An 18,539-nucleotide genomic window follows, 5' to 3' on the forward strand; every position below is an offset into this window, starting at 1 on the left:
TGCAGACCGCCTTCCTCTACCAACCACGCCTTTGATCGCCCACATCTGTCCAGCCACAGCCTCTCCTCTCAGAAACGGCCCAGACGATGCTCGGATACCCAGAAGACACACACAGTCCCAGACGTCATCAGAGAGCCTTTGCGGTTCCGACAAATCCGTTCACGCATGACTCTCTGTCCACGTCACGTGAACCCGCAAATAAACGTCCTTTTATGAAAACCCTATTAGTTTAATCAACTGCCATTGGGTTTGCTGTGACACATGCTGAGCATTTCTACCGGAGACCCGTTCCGACAGGTCTGGCTGCCTGGAGCCCGAGTTTCAAGACGCGGGAAGCGTGTTCTCTGATCTGTTGCAGTCACGTTCCAGCCCCGGAGACACCTGCTGGAGGTCAAATCCTGCCATGGTCCCTGAGGGACCTGGAACAAGTCCTGAAGCCCTCTGAACCTCTATTTCTTCATCTGCAAAACCAACGTAACACCGTGAGAATCGGGTGGGCTAGGCCGGTAGAACCCGGCCAGCGGCACCCTCACGGCCCACCGCCCCACGCTCACCTGCCGGTCCTTCCGGGGGCGCCTCCTCCTCCCCGCCCAGCTCTCTCGCGGAGGCCGAGCACGGTGAGCAAGATGTAATCATTTTAGTTTCTGCGCCAATCCAAAATGTTAAAGTCAGTAAAAAAAAAAAAAAAAAAAAAAAGTGAGTGTCTCATATATACAGCTCAGTGTCCTTAAAACATAGATCCCACGACACAGAAAAATGAACCCAATTTAAAAAGATGGGCAAAGCATTTGCGAGGGTAATTCACGAAGAACCCCCAACGGCTAATAAATAACCACTGGTAACTGGAGAAATGCAAATTAGATCCACTAAGAGATGAATTTATTTTTAGCTAGCATTTTCATATAATGGCATCAGGTCCTGGCGTTGGTGAGAATGTAGGAAAATGGGCCTTAACCCACAAGGCTGGTGGGGTTTTAAGTCGATATGTTTGCAGGGCCAAATTGCAGCATCTACTAAGGCTTTCTAAGCATTTAGTATCTGCGAATTTATCTTCGGGAAATGATAGGTGTGCTTAGGAGTTTCAAAGAGTGTTCACTGCCTGCTTTTCTTTTTCTTTTTTTTTCTTTTTTTTAAAGATTTTATTTATTTGACAGACAGAGGTCACAAGTAGGCAGAGAGGCAGGCAGAGAGAGAAGGAAGCAGGCTTCCTGCGGAGCAGAGAGCCCGATGCGGGGCTTGATCCCGGGACCCGGAGATTATGACCTGAGCTGGAAGCAGAAGCTTAACCCACTGAGCACCCAGGCACCCCTGCTTGCTGCTTTTAACAGGGAACAGGTGCATTCAGCCTTGAGGCCCAACAAGAGGGGATCCCTTTGACAAATTATGGCCTGTCTCCATTATGAAAGACCTCATACCTTCACAGAGTGGTAGAAAGAGAGTTTACTGATAGAAAAAGTGTCCCCAGTTTATTGCTGAGTGAAACACAAGTTTAAATTTTAAAAACCATATCTACGGGAGAATCCATTTTGGAAAAAATGTACATTTATGCAAAGGAAAAACATTGAGAATAGTACACCCTCTAAACTTTTTTCTTATAATTTGTGAATATATTTATTTTAATTATTGAGAGTGTGAATGCGCAGTGGGGAGAGGCAGAAGGAGAGGGAGAGAGGGCATCTCAAGCAGACTGCCTATTAAGCGTAGAGCCAGACGCGGGGCTCGATCTCAGAACCCTGAGATCATGACCTGAGCTGTTATCGAGAATCAGACGCTCAGCCATCCAGGTGCCCCTACGCCCTTCTAAAGTTTAACAGTGGTTATCTTTGGATGGTTAAAGTACGGATAATTTTTATTTTCTTTTGCTATTTTGTATTTTAAAATTTCTCTTATTTTTCAATAATCATTTATTTTTTTAAAAAGCGGGCATAAGTTCTGATTACCTGTGGGGAGTCGGACGGGATAGGTATGGGGGAAATACTTCTTTTTAAGAATACTTCTTCAAAAACTGGTGGTAAAGGTGGCTTCTCCAGTATCTTTGGAATCACCTAGTCTCCTGCAAAATCAGAGAAGGATCCGGCTGTGCAAGTAGGGCGTGTGAATTCTATGAGGGGGCTTTGACGGATTCCTAATTAGGATCCTGATGTGTGAAGCTGGGCATTCCCTATGGATGCCCCTGAGAGTTTCAGCCTCTGTCCCATCCTGAATCCAACAAAAAACAAAGTCCTATCTACTTGGCAGAGCGCTCGCTGCACAGTAAGTTGAATGTAGCCACTGAAAATATTCATGCAAATATCTTCATTAGTAAAATCACGCAATTAACCTGAAATATGTGCTAAATGAAGCAGCCAAATTGTTGCAGCTTTTCCCACCTCTTAATTATAATTTTGGTAATCAATTTTTTTCCTGATTACCAAAAAGGAAAAAAAAAAAAAAAACCCTTCAGTATGTGCATCGTGTGAGGAGGAGTCGGAACGTGAGATAAAACCCCGAATCATTTTAGCAAAGAAGGCCATTAACCTTTCCTGTGTTTTTGTTCATCGCAGGCATTTCCTGCTAATGCTCATTGCGGAAGATGATTGGATTTTAACAAGAGCTTTTTGGATCAAGCGTCGGCCCTTCCTGAACTGTACGTTTTGCAAGTGCCGCTGTCATTAAAGGTTACCAGCACTTCCATTATCATCTTCCCAGCGTTTATTTCTTAAATGGCTTTCGACTGCCGTGTAAAAATGTTCCCTAAGTGAAAACTGACATCCCGGCTCACAGCCCGAGGCGTTCAGAAGGCCGCAAATGTCCAGCGGCCAAGGGGAAAGCAGCAGCGTTGGGAAGCAGGGGGTCCTGCTGGGCTCATCTCCCATGTTCTCTGGTCTCCTGTTCCAATTTACTGAGGTGTTAGGGGATTCCAAGTGGGAAGGCCACACAGTCTAGCATTTCACAAGGTGACCCTGGAGGAGCTTAGCCTGGGGTACAGGGCTCAGTTTCTAAACCCGTAAAATGGGGAAGCGAGTGGGGTTTGAGAGATGACTTGAGTCTCCAGCCCATATAAAGGAGAAAACCTATTTGCCCACACTTAGGCTGACACCTTTTAACCTTCCTCTTTTAACGTGTTCTTAAACAGTCCACCTCCTAAGACTAAACAGGAATTTACTGTCCTCAGATAGCACAGGTGGGTACTTGACCTTTCTAATAGGGTGCTGGTTTGGACCATTTGACATTAGAGTTTCTCCCGAGATGCAGAAATGCCTAGTGCTTAGTCATGAAGATAGAAGTAGGAAGAACACATATATGATACATACATATGAAGAAGAGCTAAGAAGGCAGGGGCTGGGAGAGCAGGTTGTGCACCGCACAAGGACATCCTCTAAGGGGAGCCTGCTGTTCACGGCAGAGGTAACTGCAGATTTGTGTATTTATCCTGAAAGTTTTCTAGATAAAAAAATCACTCCGTTGTAATGCTTTTCTGCCAAATGAAAATAAAATATCCCGAGAAGGGGCATCCCTTTTCAAGGGGCAGAAAGACATCATATAGGCTGCCACATGGGGAAAGCCCTCCCTCATGATGCTGGAGTTTGGAGGGGAAACAAGAAATGTGGGGACAGAGGGGAAGGCGGGATGTGTGGGTCCTTTAGAGGTGTTAACCTGAAAAATAAAACTGCCAGTTATGTTACCAGCAACAGATGGGTTTAGTGGAATCAAAGAATTGCAATCTGGGACCGAAAAGCTGTGGCAAAATCGTGGGCAACTCTGGGTTGATACAGAGGCAAGCTTTTTGAGGAGAAAAGGATGTTGGGAGGGTGGTTATGAGCTGAAAGTCCACTGGAGGAAACAGGGGGTTCCAGATGTGGTGGCTTCTTGCTGGCGAAGCTGCTGCCCAGGGAGGAAGAAAGCTCTCTTCCAGGAGTAGCAGCCACCTGCAAGGTTAAGCCCCTCTCTTCCGGCTGCGTCTGCAACGGACGACGAGTGAGGCAGGGCAAGAGTGCTGCCCCTGCCCACCTCCTGACTCCATTTTTGGGAGGTTTCCTGTGGCTAGTTTTCACAGAGGAGCCCCTGACTACGGTGTTATGGGGAATCTGGACTTCTGCCCTGCTTCCTGTTTAGGATCTGCAAGGGGACTGCATCTCGGGGGGTCCTGAACTTACCAGGGGAAGCTGGTGATACAGCGAGACATGAAGAAGGGGCCTGGAGTACAGGGCAGGTTCCCGGCAGGAAACAGCCCCCTCCTGCTGGGAACAAGACCGAGATGTGGCCAGGGTCCAGGGAAGCCAGCAGAGACACGGAGCCAGGGCAAGGGGGTGGGAGGCCTGACCAGGCAAGGGAAGGGAGGTCCACGGACAGGCTGCCCCACAGAGGCGGGTCTGGGGGAGAGGACCCAGGAGGGAGGGAACCAGAGAATGAGAACAATACCCAGCATCTCCATCCTTCTTCCCTTGGCGTCGGTATTTGTGTCCATGTGTCGTGTGTGTAGGGTGTGTATGTGTCCTGGGTGTGTGCACGAGGGTGCGGGGGAAGAACAGGAAGGGGGAGGGAGACTGTTAAATCAAACCCTTCTCCAATATTCCATCCCAGAAACTCACTTAAATGATTATGGTACCCTCTTATAATGGAATATTCTAGAACCACGAAAAAAAAATCCTATTTCTGAAAAATAGGAGAGATCAATACCACTTGTAATGATAAATGCAGAAGGTTTTGATAAAATTCTACCAACTGGCATTAAACAACTCATTAGAGAAAAGTTGCCCAGACCAAATATAGGCTTTGTTCTTAATGTAATTTATCACTAAATAAGAGAAAACATTTGAAAACATGAGTAATTGAAGCAGAAAGTTTTAAAAAATGATTCAATGCCTCCTTTTCATAGACTGGAAGCATAGTGTTCAAAGGGGATTTTCCCTCACCACGATGACACTGCATTTGAAGCTCAAGTTCAACAGATTATTTAGGGACTGGCACCGGCCAGGGCACCGGCCGGCCTCACCCGGTCCACAGCGATGTGCTAAGCCCGACTCTGTTTGGCCTCGGACACCTCTTTGGTCCCATCTCCTCCCACCTTTCACTTAGCATCAGCCTCACTGACCTCCCTGCTTCCCGGGAGCATACTGGCTCTGCTTCTGCCACAGGACCCTTGCACGCATAGTTCCCTCCATCTAGAACATGTGCCCTTGCCCCGGATATCCCTATGGCTGGCTCCCCCATTTCTTTGAGATCTCAGCTCAAATGTCACGATCTCTTCAGGGACTTTCTTGAGAACCGTATGTAAAGATCACACAAGGTCCGTCCCAACACCTTATCAACGCTCTCCATCTCCCCTCTAGCATACAGCACCACCTGCACGCCAGGCACACACTTGTCTGTCTCCGATGCCAGAACGCAAGGGCCATGAGGACAGGGGGTTTGTTCGCTGTTTCCCCAGGACCCAGAACAATGCCAAGCACAGTAATTGCTCAGAGAGTACTTACTGCACGAGTGAATGAGCAGGCCAAAGAGCTGCCCTGTGGAAGGGAGGGAACATCTGCGAATTGCCCACTGAGCCACCCAGGCGCCCCTGCACTTCAAACCTTTTTGCTTAGGAATCCTGCTTGCTTGCACTGCAAACATATTTTCGGCGAAGGCGAGATAGACACCTGGTCTGCAGCTCTGAAGGGACGCTGACCCCTGGGTCTACAGGGAGCAAGGAGTTCTGAGGCCCCGCCCAGTGCAGGGAGCCCCGCCCCGTGCAGGGAGCCCCGCCCCTCGTCAGCCTGACCCGCAGGAGGGCAGCTCCCTGCATTTCTCTGTTTCCAAGTGAGGCTGAGCTGCTTCTCTAGGATTTAGGGGTAGCTGCTGTTCCCTTTTCGGGGCCTGTTGCCAGTCCTGTCTCTTATCTAGTCACGGTCAGTCTTTTTCTTACTGATTCGGAGGAGCTGTTCTCACATTGAGGAAATCAGGCCTTTGGACCTGCCAAGTCTTGGGCGTGTCCCATCTGTCCATCTCCCTTGTGGCTTCTGAGTTTGGCGTCGCACTCAGAAAAGTGTTCTTTACTCCAAGGTTGTACCAAATCCTCCCGCATCTTCTTCTGCTCCTTTTGCTTACTTTTTGATAGTGTATGTTATCCCTGGGGTTAGGGGTGGGCTCGTCCCTTTGTAGCCCTGGCAACAGGACGGGAAGTTACCCGCGGGTCTTATCATGACCCACGGGGAACATCTGGCGCTGGGGAGACAGAGGAGAGAGCTGGAGAGAGCTAGAAGGGCTCTTCACTGGTCTCCCTGCTGCTGGGCCACAGGGCGTGTGTGGAATGGCCTCCCACAGCCACTGGGGAGCCCTCGGGAGGGGGAGCAAGTGGACGGCTCCACTCTCCGACACAGGGCTGGAGGCCCTCCATGCCTCTCCGGATGTTTCTGGATGTTACATTTTATATAGAACCATACTGGGAATGTGACACCTTGTGACAGCCTCCAGCACTCAGTGTTCTGGAATTTCTCAATGTGAGTTAACCAGACAGGACCCCTGAGGGCAAGAGAGCCACTAAGGTCCCTTTCTTGGAGACCCCTGAACCTCGACCTTTAGCAAGCTCTCTGCTGCCCGGGCCACACCTTCGCTCACCCCTTCTTAATCTTTCAGGCCAACCTGCCTGTGGGACAGGAGATGCTTCTGCTGTTCTGCGTGTCTCTGCCCCTCCCTAGCGCTCCCCGGGACTCCCCCTTGACCTCACAGAATCCCTCTCACCAGCCCACCCACGCCCGGCTGACAGCCTCCCCAGACACTAGCTCTGCCATGGGTTTCTAAAGCCAGACGGTTTGCAGTAAAGATCTAACTTGAAGGAAAGTAGGAAATATATATTTCGTTATTTGGTATAAAAAAGCAATGAAAAAAAAAGCAATGATTTCATAGTTTTCATAAAAGGATACATGCTTATGCTTTAAAAAAAAAAAAAGTGAACAATGTTTAAAAGCGCAAAGAATAATGCCAAAGAAAAAAGCGCCTTCATACCCTCCTCCCCAAATCAGGACCATGGTTAGCACCTGGTCTCCAAGGTATGAATGAAAGAAAACCAGTGACGTGCTTTGCTGAAAACGGGGTCTGTTACTATACATAATATTTTCGATGAGAAAGGATTTGATTTTACTTGGATTCAACAATAAAACAATCGGATGTTAAAGTAAACAGATGCCAACGGTTGGATATGCACACACATGCACATACGCACACACAATCGGGAGAAACAAGTTCCCCATCCCTTCAAAGTTAAGAAAACAGATTATCAGAGTCATAGAAGCTGAAGCCACTGACTTTCTCTTGGGCTCCATGTTTTAATTCCCACCGGTATTGACTGACTCTTTGGCATGAAAAATGAGAAAATTGGCCCATTTATTTTCTCTTTCCACTTCCCTCGCTGCCTGCCCCAAAAACTCATTTTAAATAGGAAAACTATGTTTTCTGGTAGTTGATGAACAAATGCCATAGAAATCCGTGACACTTCACTATGGGCTGAATTAAAAATATTGAGAATCTGGGGAGTAAAGCCAATTAGATGATTACAATTGTGACACCTGAATTAATTAATCTGTTTTGTCTTCCCAACTCCGTCTTGAAGCTGGAATACGACACAAAGACGTGAGCACAGTTCAATGGCTTTGAAGATTTTTTGCCTTCCGGTTTTGCCTCAGGAGCGAGAAGAACTTAATACAAGTGGAAAATTAAGATTTCTGTTGTACACGATAAAGATAAACTCAGGCACTCCACGGAGGCCAAATTACAGTCCGTGTTCCCAACACAGCCCTTTTTATCTGTGGTTGATGGAAGAAGAAATATCGGCGCTACTCATAACTAGGATAACCAGTTTGAGCATCATTTCCTGAAATGGAGCAGATCGTTTGGTTTTTAAGGCAGTCCGGGTACGCGCACCTGAAATTTGGGTGTTCCTCTGTACTCCACAGAGAAGACAAAGGAAGTCGGTCTGATGCGATTGGGGGATAACGTCTGATCACATCTCCCTTTCGAAGCACAGTCTCTGCAATCAACAGTTACAGAGATGGTGGCTGTTGTCCCTCAGTCCTCCTACTCTGAAGAATGGATCCGGCCAAGAGACTAAAAGGGCTGCCTCCCTCACATGTCTCTCTATCCCTCCATTCATTTGCCCACTGGTTGTGTCTTTTGTTCACGGACTCACTTATACATTCAGCAAATATTTATTGGGCATTCACCAGTGTCAGCCCCGTGTGAAGCGTGACAGAAACAATGGCAGACGTATCCGTTAGTGTTTGCTGAGTAACAAAAGACACCGGCCAATATGTAGTATTAATACTTAGCTTGGAACAACAGTGATGTTTTATGACTTATGATCCTGCGGACGGGCTGGGAATTCTCCTGCTGGTCTTACCAGGACATGTGGCTCGAGGGTCAGCGGAGCCAGAAGTCCCAATATGGCTCCACTCACAGCTACGGTGGTTGGTGTTGGGTGTTGGTGGTGCCCCAGCTCTCCCCCGGCCTGGGGTTCGGTTAGATCAACATCCTTAGAAGGCGGCATTCCACAAGAAGGAACGTGGAAAGGGCAAGGGCTCTCAGGCTGGGCCTCAGAGATGGTAGAATAGCCCTTCTGTAGCATTTATGGGTTAGAGCAAGTCATGGGGCCAGTCTGGATTCCAGGGGAGGGGACCTAGGAGCCCATCTCTAGACAGAAGGAGAGGCAAAACCCCATCGCCCAGGGACCTGTACCGGGATGAGAGGAATCTGAGGTCATGGTTTGCAATCCACCATAATAAGCAAGATGGAGGCGACCCCGCCCTCATGGAGCTTGGCGTCTGTAGCAACAGCTCGGATATGCCGAGTTCTTAAAATAGAATGTGCCAGACACCACTCTCCATGACTGACGGTGTCAGGATACACGATCCTCACGACAGCCTTACGGCGTCCTAGTACGAGCCCCACCTTTCTCACAAGCAGAAACACAAAGATGCTGCATGACTCCTGGGGTCTGGAAGGGGTCAGTATTAAACAAATGAGACACAGAAGTCGAGGTGGTCCATATGGAGGCCTACGGAGGTTAGTGTCTGCAGGTTAGGAGTCCTTCCTGGTTCAACAGTTGGCGACACGGTGGGGGTGTCGTCTCAGTTATGCGGAGGACAAGGGAGCACGGCACATGGCGCCATCCAGGCACCTATCATGGAGTGACGTGTCCCATCCTGGGGGTTCACATGGCTTCTCTGGAGAAGGGACATTTAGGTTCCTGTATAAAGGATAAAAGCCCCAATCACGCAAGGAGAGGGGGTGGGGAGGAAGGTTTCCACGGGCACAGCCACCGAGAGGCAGGATGTCGTCCGGGGCTGACCACCGCAGACTCTGCAGGGAGATCTGGAGCAGGTGAAGAAATCACCACGCTGGGCAGCGGGGGTGGGAGGGGGCTGACAGGGGACACTGAGGAACAGCCACCCTGCCTTAGGAAAATCACTCACAGATTTTGAAAATAAGCTGGGGTTTGGAATTCTCTGTGAACGGAATTCGAAAGGCAGAGGCCAGAGAGAATATTATTAGCCTCGTGGAGTAGTCCAACGACTCACGCGCTGAGTGCCCATGGGCTCTGCGGTCCCAGAGCCTTTCCGAGCACCTGCCTAAACACCCACCCACACAGAACGCCGCCTTGGGGCTGAGTTGGGTCTAACATGAGTCCAGCTCGACTAATTTCTCACATTTTCCTCCTCACAACACGTCTCGATAATCACCATCTGTACTGACTGGCCCAGGTCTTTTTGAATGCAGGTACATGACCGTTTACTGAATTCTGTAGGGTTTTAGGTGGTTTCTAGTTTTCTCCTATTACAATCAACGCTACCAGGCACCGCTCTGTTATTCTTTTTGCAACTGGGTAAGTATTCTCTACTGTGACCGCTGTTGCATTCTGGACATTTTATTTATTAAAAAATGATTTTATTTATTCATTTATTTGAGAGAGATCGAGCGAGCTAGCAGGGAAATGAGCAGAAGGAGAGGGACAAGCAGACTCCACCTTGAGCACGGAACCTGATATGGAGCTCTGTCCCATGACCCCGAGATCATGACCTGAGCTGAAACCATGAGCTGGATGCCTGGGCCAACTGAGCCACCCAGGTGTCCCCTTGCACGTTTCCCAGGGACTGCCGCCACACCTCCCCATAAGTCTGTAGCAATTCATATCTCACGAACCTTTTATGAGAGTACCCACTCCTGTGCCCATACAAGATATCATCCCTCATTTATAGTTAACAACCTGAAAGGCAAAAAAAAAAAAAAAAAAAACCACCCCCCCCCCAAAAAAAAACCCAAACCAACAAGAGCAGCAACAACAACAAAACCAACAAAGGGTTTAATCCCGACTGCTCGTCCATCAGCTGGTCTGAACGTGCGTGGTCCTAATCTCCAGGCAGTCTTATCAACGGTAAAGTGGCCCTGTTTATGAGACACTGTGTCACATTACAGGAGTCATTTGCTTAGGGAAACTGCCCAAATTTCTTTGAAAGTTTGTGGATAAATTGAGGGTTAAATTGCCTCCAAATGAAGTTTAAGGTTTATAGCAAAGCCTATGGCTCCGAAGGATATCAAAGAACAGCCCAGAGTGATTTCAAAGTACTTATAAGGCTGGAGCATATATGAACAGAGAACCCGTGGTCTGTCTAGGGCTTCTTCATTATAGGGTTCCTTCTGGGGCTAATAACACAAACTGGCAGAGCACCTTTCCTTCCGAGCAGACGAAGTGCGCTGATGAGCCATTCCTCGTACTTGTCAAGACAGGACGGTGCTGTCCCCACAGATAAACGCAGGCTTCATTGTTTCTGAAGTTGTTTGTGGAAAGAATGAGTCAGCAGGAAAAGCAGATGGGAAACCCCACGAGATCTGAACGAGGTTTTTGAATGGAGCTGCTTCAGTAAGAGCCGCTAGCTTTTCCTTTATACCTAGGCTTTTATATTTTAAATTCAATCAAGCTGAAATCTTAAGCGGCATCATTTTATTAAACACGGAACTGATTGAATGCAAGTTTGTCTTTTTTCTTTAAAAATGACTCCAGACTGGACTGACCTGATTCTAAGTGCTCAGCCCTGGAACACTGGGTGAAGCCATCGGTGGGGACAGAAAATAACCCTGAGAAATGGGGTCATTATTCTCAGGGAATTTCGTATTATGTTATTAATGGAGAATGCAGACCCCCCTCTGAAGGCAGAATAGTGTCTCCGGGGGTGGTTTTGGGGTGTGATCAGTAGGACGGTGAATTTAAGAAAACAACCAGATAATATTTAATCCACACAAAGAAGCTACCTCTTGCTCCAGGCTCTCCCATCTATCAAAAGTCCTATGGAACGGACTTCTCTAACACACATCCGGTCCCCCCAGTTCTCTAGAAGTCTACTGCTGGTGTAGGCAACGTCGTCTCTGGTCTGGACCACTGGGGGCGCCTCCAAGGGGTCTTCCGGCATCCATTCCAGCTCTGGCGCTGGGTGCGCTGGGTGCGCTGGGTATCAATCTGGCCACAGTATCTTTCCTTGCGAAGTCCTCCTGGCTAAGAATTTCCAAGAACTCAATAACCCCAGTAACCCGATCTCCAAACCAGGGGTAGATTTTTGTTAATCTAAGCCAATTAGGGTGGCCCCATCTTCTCTGTAGTGAGTGGGTTGGACTAAGTACATCATCCTGTTCTGGTCAGTGAGCTAAGAAGAATTCTGCCAGGACCTTTTGGGAAGAGTTTCTTCATTCCTAAAAGAGAATTACTGGAGGTGTTGCTATTATTTCCTTGAGCTTTTCTTCTACCTGGATGAGATGCTTGGATGCTTGGAAGGTGGGGCCCAGCTTGCCACCAGACCAAGGGCGAGGCCAGCATGCTGCGGGTGGATGGGGCCAGAGCCCATCAAATTGGGAAACTGGTCCGGCGCCCTGCCCGAGTTGGCTCTATCTTTGTGCTCTGTGAAAAGGGAGGCAGGACTCTTCCTTCTCCTTGAAGCCAGCTGGAGCCGGGATTTCTATTACTTGTAGGAGGGCACCCGGTGTCCATGTGTCCCCATGTGGGGACAGGTCATAAAAACCACAAATCCTAACACGTTACTTCTCAGCTTAAAACTTCTCACGGCAATGACGAAGCACCAGGAAGAGACATTAAGAAAATAATCCCATTTACAATTGCACCCCAAATAGCAAAATACCAAGGAATGAGCTAGATAGAACAAATGATCTCCACATTTGTATGGAAGCATGAAAGACCCCAAATGGCCAAAGAAACCTTGAAACAAGATGAACAAAACTGGAGGTATCACAATACCAGATTTCAAGATAGACTACCAACCTACAGCCATCAAGACAGTGTGGTACGGACACAAAAAGAGACACATGCATCAGTGGACCAGAAGAGAGAACCCAGAAACAGACCCATGATTAGATGGCTGATGTATCTTTCGTGAAGAAGCAGAGAATATGCAAAGGGAAAAGGCAGTCTCTTCAACAAACAGTGTGGGGAAAACCGGACAGCGACACGCGGAAGAATGAAACCGGACCACTCTCTTATACCAGACACAAAAATAAACCCCAAATGGATTAAAGACCGAAATGTGAGGCCTGAACCCATAAAAATCCTAGAAGAGAGCACGAGCAGTAATTTCTCTGACATCTGCGGTAGCGACTTGTTTTTAGACAGGTCCCCCCGAGGCAAGGGGAACAAAAGAAAAATGAACTATTGGCAATTTATCACAATAAAATGTCTCTGTCCAGTGAAGGAAACAATCAGCAGAACTAAAAGACAACCTACTAAATGGGAGAAGGCATGTGCCAGTGACCTATCAGTTAAAGGCTCAGTATCCAAAACCTATAAAGAACTTATACAACTCAACATAAAAAAACAAAGCAAAATGAAGAATCCAATTAAAAAATGGGCAGAAGCGGTGCCTGGGTGGCTCAGTGGGTTAAGCCTCTGCCTTCGGCTCAGGTCATGATCCCAGGGTCCTGGGATCGAGCCCCGCATCAGGCTCTCTGCTCAGCGGGGAGCCTGCTTCCCCCCCTCTCCCTGCCTGCCTTTCTGCCTTCTCGTGATGTATCAAATAAATAAATAAAATCTTTAAAAAAAAATGGGCAGAAGTCATGAATAGACCAAATGGCCAATGGACACATGAAAAGATGCTCCACTTCAGTCATCGTCAGGGAAATGCAAATCAAAGCCACAACGGGATGCCGCCTCACACCTGTCGGGAAGGTTAAGATCAACTCCCCAGGACACGACAAGTGTTGGTGAGGACGGGAAGAGACGGGGTCTCTCACGCACCGTTGAGGGGAATGCAAACTGGTGCAGCCGCTGTGGAAAAAAGCAGGGAAGGTCCTTCAAGACTGAAAACAGAGCTACCATGCGATCCAGAATTCCACTACTGGGTATACATCCGAAGAATACTAAAACGCTAACTTGAAAGGACACACGGATCCCGATGGTTTACAAAGGTCCAAGTGTGGAAGCAGCTCACGTGTCCGTCCATGGATGAACAGATAAAGAGGGCGGGTGTTTGTACACAAAGGAATATTACTCAGCCGTCAGAAAGGACGAACGCTTGCCATGTGCCACGACGTGGACGGAGCCGGAGGGGACACCGCCACGTCAAAGAAGTTGACATAGACCAACACGCGTGATCTCACTCGGACGTGGAACTTAAACAAAATCAATGAGCAAAGGGGGAAAAAAGAGAGACAAACCAAGAAGCAGACTCTTGACTACAGCGAACAAACAGATGGTTTCCAGAGGGAAGGGGGCTCGGGGGCTGTCTGATGCTTATTCTCATGGTTAAGAGTTTGGTGGTGAGGGACACTCCTAGAGTTTCACAGCTGAAGCTTCCTCCTCTATCCTATCACGAGTGTGCGCTAGCAGCAGGACGTCTGTGTTGATGTCGACCTTGACCGTTTGCCTGAAGTGTGTCTGTCAGCTTTTTCCACTGAAAAGTTACCCCCCCCCACGCTGTACTCTTCGGGAGGATGTTAGTCTGTGCCACCCATGCCTGAGGAGTGGGGAGTTCTGCACCCCTGGAGCACAGTTTTAAAGAAAGCCTGACAGAGCCACTGGGGAGTCCCGGAGTCAAGGGTCACCTGTCAGAGGAGTCCCACGTTCTCCAGGACTGGGAAGGGCTCACGATGTCTGCCGAGGCAAGCTCGGCCTCCGTGCAGAGGCAACAGTGGATTTCAGGAGCTGGGGCTGTGGGACGGTCACCCACCCTGCAGTCAGAGACAGCTCCTCAATGACACTGAGGCCACAGGGAGAAGCCACGAGCACGTGGCTCCTTCGACAGCCCAGCTGAGGTCCTAGCCGACCACCTAGTGATGCGTCCGGCCTCTGGGCCTTCACTGCGGAGGCCCCGGGCCATCAAGACACATTCCTCTCATCGTGCTCTGTCCAAATTCCCCTCCCACAGAATCTGGGGGCATTGCATAAGTGGTCCTGATCAGCCATGAGGTTTTGCGGTGACATGTCGCGCAGGTAACAGGGACGCGGCCTGCCCTCGCTGCAGGGAGGCCCGTCCGTCCCTTTGTAACGAACTCCCTGCTTTTGCTTACATGGTTGTGGCAGCTTCTGGGACAGACCCCACCTGGCCCATGGGTTAAGCAGGGACTGGAGGCTCTCGGGAGAGAGGCTCTGGAAAGAACAAGCTGCCTCTGACAGCATCCAAAACTAGAGAACCGCGGGGAGCTTTCCCAAGCCTGAGCTCAGCCCTCCAGGATCCAGGCCATGGGCATTGCCCCATGGGTAAAGGCAATTTGTAATTCATCCTCAACCCTGAAAATGCATTCATTTGAAAGGACTGGACCACTGCAGTAGAAAGCAGGGGACAAGCCGCTCAGTGCCCAGCGGAGGGGTATGACCCACTGGCAACACGAGAGGTGGCTTCCTACCTGGGCAGGAACGCTCAGCACCTTCGGAGCCACACAAATTGAAAGGGTGAGGCAAGTCCTTTGACACAAAGAAGCTTCTGGTAAGGACTCAGAGCTATTTTCTGCTTGTCTCAAGAACCTGAAGCACGATTTTACGCCAACAAGATCTGCTCATCTCTAATGCATGCTGGACTGTTTGTTCACCACCTTTCAGAGAATTAGAATTTCTGTTTAAACAGAAGATTTTCTTCTCCTCGTCTATGTACGGCTGGCATCGCGGAAGTCCTCTCATAGCGCACATCAGAGAGTGAGAAGTCGAGGGGGAGGGGGAGGCGCAGGACGGCTACCGAGGGTCCCCCCGCTGGGAAGGGGCAGTTACTGGGTTCTTAGTTGTCCACTTCATGCCAGCACGTGCCCAGGGGAGGAAGGAGATGGGGCACGAGGGAGGAGACGGGGAGGAGGAAGCAAGGAGGGGCGGCTCTGCGGACTTACTGGGCACCACCCCTGCTCTCGCCTTACGCCATTTGGATTTCCTTCCGGCATCTACCCTGTCCTGAAGCAGTCACCCCCCTCAGGAGAAGATGCTCGGACCTCTGGCTCCAGGGTGCATCTGTAACACCCAGGGGCATCAAAGTTGACTGTGGAAGTAAATTCTGGAGCCAGATGGCTTGGGCTAGAATCCCAGCGTTTCCATGTACAAGCTGTGCAACCTTGTCCGAGTAACTCAGCCTCTCTGGGCCAGGTTCCTCATCTGTACATGTGGCTACGAATTACACCCATTTTATAGGGCTGTGCGAGGACTGAGTATTTTAAAGTGCCTACGAGGCTGGCTGGCACAGAGCATTTTGTTAAACGAATAAAAGCCATTTCATTCTCTTTCCTGGCATTTCATGGAGGGATGAGGAATGAATATGTGACTGTCTCTGGGCAAAGATACAGGAGAGGGAACTGGCCCCGCTCCCCAGATTTCCCCAGATTTCTTGTAATGTGAAAAACACACAGCCCCTCTCTAGAGCACAGAGGGGATCGCTGCTCCTCACCCCCAGAAACCTTCCTGACTTACTTCACTCCAAGTGGCTTGGCTAAGAGTTGGCTGGGGGTTCTCAGCGGGGATCCTGCATACTTGGGAACTCACGTGACACCAGAAAACAAACCTGCCACTTCCTTCCACGCGCAGTGACATTCTCTAAATGCTAACTGTAACCATTAACAAAGGTGGCATAATGATATATTTTGTAGATATTTATATAAACACAGGCTGGGCTTTGCAATTTCACGTCCCTTTTCTGGGGTCAATACCATTTTCTTCCAGGTCTCCAACAGGCTTCTATGTTCTGACGGGCTTGTAGGCCCTATGCCCCGCACCACTGATGCCTCCTGAAAAAGTTATGGCTCAGTGTTCAGCACCAACAGACTTCCTCACCGTAGCAACGCCGCGGCCGAGCTCCCCCGCGAGCCTTCGTCCTCCCCCGCGGCCTGCTCCCCCGCAGAAACAGAGTCCGCCTTCCCAGCCTGGAATCCGCAGGCGACACAGCGCTCTGCTGGGCCTGTCCTGGCTGCACGGCCACCCTCGGACCAGGACTGTTGGGGGCCGGGGAGAGGGAGAGGGCTCTTTCATGTGACCCATGCAGGTCAGGAGAGGACTTTGCCAGAGTCACGGGGACAGGAACAGCGGAGGTGATTTCTTGCCAGTGATGAGTCAGGCTCTCGCGCAACAATTCTAACTTACTGACTGCTCGACTTCACGGAAACAGATGCGCACACCTGCCCCCACCGCACGCCTGCTCCCAGGCACACACCTGCTCCCACGCGCACACCCCACACCGGCAGGCGCACACCCACCTGCACGTGCTCACCCACCCCATGTGCACACCCGCCCGCACGCGCACACCCGCCCGCACGTGCACACCCGCCCGCACGTGCACACCCGCCCGCACGTGCACACCCGCTCCCACGCGCACACCCGCCCGCACGCGCACACCCGCCCGCACGCGCACACCCGCCCGCACGCGCTCACCCGCCCCATGTGCACACCCGCCCGCACGCGCTCACCCGCCCCATGTGCACACCCGCCCGCACGCGCACACCCGCCCGCACGTGCACACCCGCTCCCACGTGCACACCCGCCCGCATGCGCTCACCCGCCCCATGTGCACACCCGCCCGCACGCGCACACCCGCCCGCACGCGCACACCCGCCCGCACGCGCTCACCCGCCCGCACGCGCACACCCGCCCGCAAGCGCTCACCCGCCCCATGTGCACACCCGCCCGCACGCGCTCACCCGCCCCATGTGCACACCCGCCCGCACGCGCACACCCGCCCGCACGCGCTCACCCGCCCCATGTGCACACCCGCCCGCACGCGCACACCCGCCCGCACGCGCACACCCGCTCCCACGCGCACACCTGCCCGCACGCGCTCACCCGCCCCATGTGCACACCCGCCCGCACGCGCACACCCGCCCGCACGTGCACACCCGCTCCCACGCGCACACCCGCCCGCACGCGCACACCCGCCCGCACGCGCACACCCGCCCGCACGCACACACCCGCCCGCACGCGCACACCCGCTCCCACGCGCACACCTGCCCGCAGCATCCAGCGTGTGGGTCAACAGCTCAGCTCAGATGCCCAGAGGCCTCCTGCGTCCTCCCGCCCAGCAGAGCGGGTTCTGGCTTTTCCACGCACCACGTTCGCCCCTTCCCATTGGCCAGAGCAGGTCACATGACCCAGTTCCCAGGGAGAGCTTGGGAAGGAAGGACACACCCTCCGCCAGTCCAGGGTTGGCCGTGGGGGCGACCCTGCTCTCACGGTATGGGGGCGAGGACCAGCCAGGCACACGGTGTGTGGCTGTCCGTGGTGTCTGTGACCTTGGCCTGCCTTTCCAGCGTGGCGCTGCCTCCGCTTGGCCAGAATGTGGCAGAGCAGGTGGAACTGGCTGCAGGCGCCTTTAAAGTGCGAATTTCTTGGTCATTTCAGGGACCTGGTACTAACGCCTTGTTAGCTTCCCCCTCCCTGCTGATCACGGCGGCTCAGTTACCATGGGAAAGCAGCAGAAAAGTGTGTGTGTGTGTGGGGGGGAACGGGTCATCCTGCAAGTTGGAGAATGAAGAACAAAGAAAAATGGATTATAAAAGTAATGCCTGAACATGCGCATTATGCAATTCCAACAGTGAAGACGTGTGCCGATCAAAGATATGAATACGCCCGGTCCCCTTCTCTCCCTGATTCCCGGTGGGCGGACACTGTGAGCCCCTCCTGCCTCTGCCTCCTTGCTGTCTCCCAGGGTGCTTTCCTCCAGAATCCGCATCCAAGCCGTGTGGAAGCATCCATCCTGCGGGTTGTTAGAATTCCTTGCCTTCCCCCAAGCTGTCAGGTGCCTCCCTGGAGCTTTTGGAATTATAGAGATGGAAGTTTCCAAAAATGTGCCAGGATCTCTTACACTAAGGGGCAAGCTGGCCTACTCTGTCTCGGGGAAAGTACACCATGCTCTGGGCTCCGCCTTCCACCGAAGGCGAGGCTCCCCTTCCTTCTTGTTGATGTCAACAGGCTGGGAGCCCACGTGGGTTTCCCACCCCACAGCAGCCCCGTGCAGAGCTCCCTCTGTCCTATGTTCGTGCCCCCAGCAGGGGACGCTGGTTGGGGAGGGGCAGTCGTGGGTGGGGATGGCCCAGGGACCAGAGGCCTTTGCTCCAGCCCCCAG

The 18,539-nt window shown here is 51.2% G+C and overlaps 1 long non-coding RNA gene across 1 annotated transcript; it reads right to left on the reverse strand.

Annotated features, from left to right (window-relative positions):
* Nucleotides 1-264: 264 nt before the first annotated feature.
* Nucleotides 265-17,537, reverse strand: LOC131817785 (uncharacterized). Its single transcript, XR_009348576.1, has 3 exons — nt 17,422-17,537; nt 555-644; nt 265-461 (listed from the first exon to the last, which is right to left on the reverse strand). It is a non-coding gene; the product is annotated as an uncharacterized LOC131817785 (long non-coding RNA).
* Nucleotides 17,538-18,539: the final 1,002 nt, after the last annotated feature.

Source organism: Mustela lutreola, chromosome 16, assembly GCF_030435805.1.
Source record: "Mustela lutreola isolate mMusLut2 chromosome 16, mMusLut2.pri, whole genome shotgun sequence".
NCBI lineage: Eukaryota > Metazoa > Chordata > Mammalia > Carnivora > Mustelidae > Mustela > Mustela lutreola.